General features: G+C 31.2%; 1 protein-coding gene across 2 annotated transcripts in view; it reads left to right on the top strand.

The window, feature by feature from the left end:
* Positions 1 to 2,500, top strand: part of LOC125032974 (unconventional myosin-XVIIIa-like) — a 259,197-nt gene that overhangs the window by 183,706 nt on the left and 72,991 nt on the right. The window lies entirely within an intron of this gene.

Below are 2,500 nucleotides of genomic sequence, written 5' to 3'. Positions count from 1 at the left end.
TTTGTGGGCATTTGAGATTTGGTATGGGACATTTCATTTATTTTTTTTATTTTTCTTTCTTTCTTCTTTGTCATCACCATCTTCTGCCATAGCCAAACATCCTATAGTCGTTTGGAATAGGGAAAACCTAACCAATTCACTAGCAGCTTCCTCCTATTATATTTCATAGGCAAATGAGGGGATATCGAGGGATAGACTTTCTTGTGCTTAATGTACTTTTATCAAAATATGAGATTTTCATTATCTGAAATTGGTAGATCCCTTTAACCCAGTGGTGCCAGGTAATTGTATTGTCCATTGTAGTTTTGTTTCCCAAGCTCTTAATCAATAAGGAGTCAGTTATTAGTCCTGACTAACCTCACCAGATATCCCTATTCTTATTTTTTTATTTATTTATTTTTTTTTTTTTATTGTTTCTAGTTTTTTTTAGTTTTCATTGTTATAATAGACAATGGGGCTATTCTAATGTTATTATCAATACTGATAGCAATAAGAAGTAGAAAATATAAATCTTTCCAAAAGTCAAGGAAAGGGGGAAACAGACCATATAGGACTAGTAATTAACAACAGGGTGACACAGCTCTTTGGAAGCCATCTTTGTCAGAATTGATAACTGAAAATCACAAGGCGGCATGGCATGTGTATTACACCATCCCAGTGGTCCAGTGGGGTTAGTTTTGTGTGATGGTAGGAGGGAGAGGGCTCAGTTTTTTTGTTTTTGTTTTGTTTTGTCTATACAACTCAAAGGAAAAAGACTAAAGATATATATGTATCATACTGCTGCTTAGCCCTAGAATGGCATTTTTTTTTTTTTTTTTTTTTTTTTGGTGCTTTTATTTTAATCCAAGATGGAATATATAGTTAACGAAGAACATAATAATTGCTGTTGGGGACATACATGAAAGAAATCATTGAGAAGATGAAAATTATAATAATAATGAAAAAATAACAGTAGTGAAAGGTCTGTTTTTTCGTTCTCGTTTAGAGGCTTGCAATTCAGATTATTGCAATTTCATTTTGACACCTAAACTTTTGAATACTAAATGGCCTGAAAACTTAGCAAACAAGTATTATGATTTTCATTAATGAAGAGTTTGAAATAAGGAGAAAACTAGAGTACAAGATGCATAGAGATAAATTCTTCAATTTGGAATTTATATATTGATTCCTTTTCTTATTAGAGATGTTGACAAAGGATATAGATGATCTTAGAGTGTGGCATGAAAGTTTAATTTGATTGGGATGGTATTGATATTATAGATAAAGGATAGAGATTGTCAGAATTACAGCTGGTATGTGCTTTCTTGTCCTCTGATATTTGTGCAACTATTCCATTTATGTTTTAACTTTGGGTAAAAGAATTTTCTTGATGGTAGAAAGGTAAAAAACTTATTAAAATGCTTAATCCTAGATATTTGATTATAATGGGTATATATTTCAAGAAGAGTCTCCTGGATATCTTGTGGAATGAAATTGCACAGAAAGCGACTACAAATTCTGTAGGACTGTTGAGGTACAGGAAGTTTAAAAGATAATTTCCACTATGTTCAGAATGTGAAAGCTTCAAAATATAGCTTAAAGGTCTTACATTTAGAATTAAACCATATTGAGATTATTGGAAATCAGAAATGTAGAGCCTAAAGTAAAAATAAAGACCGTTAAATCCAAAAGGTAAAGGCAACATAGCACACATCGAGTATTAATTATTTTCCCTTATGACAACATCGGCCACTGGGAATATTATACTGCTTATTTCCATCTTTGAAGGTTATTTGAAGTTCTGTGTCTGCTGAATGTCCATGTTTAAGCTGAAAAATTGCAAGTAGGAATATCATAAATCAGAATTACATGTGATGTTTTTCCACCACACAAGCACATGCATCTCCCAGGTACTCTGATGACATGGCCTCTCAGTGCAAGTTCATAGATAATTTGATTGAAGTAGATTTATTATAGGTTGTTGAGCTACCTAATTTGGATGATTGTGGATAATGGTGAGATGTATGTAGTATAAAGAGAGTTGATGCTGAAGTTTAGCTTAGTTGGCTGTTTGAGGTATAGTCAGTATCTCAGAATTTGTATTCTATAATAAATTTAGTTATGGGTTTGTATATACTGTCTTTTGCCAGCCAACTAAGTATGAAAAAGTCAGTTATAGTACTTTAGCCTAGTCTTTTATTCCCAATCTAATGTTATATTTACACTTGTTTTTAAGTAGTTATATTTACACTTGTTTTTAAGTAGTTATATTTACACTTGTTTTTAAGTAGTTATATTTACACTTGTTTTTAAGTAGTTATATTTACACTTGTTTTTAAGTAGTTATATTTACACTTGTTTTTAAGGTGTGTCAAGTTCACCATTACATTTAGCCTTCAGTTTTGTGTTTGCTATGCTGTAAATTCTAAGAACAGTAAAAATAATTAAAGAGACAAATAGAAAGTCTCACGTTAATTTTTTAAAACAATTTTAATTATTTGCAACACAGAAGTTTTATCCG

The sequence above is a fragment of the Penaeus chinensis genome, chromosome 15 (assembly GCF_019202785.1).
Source record: "Penaeus chinensis breed Huanghai No. 1 chromosome 15, ASM1920278v2, whole genome shotgun sequence".
NCBI classification, from domain to species: Eukaryota; Metazoa; Arthropoda; class Malacostraca; order Decapoda; family Penaeidae; genus Penaeus; species Penaeus chinensis.
Note: the sequence above shows the minus strand (reverse complement) of the source record. Positions and strands in the feature narration are given on the sequence as shown.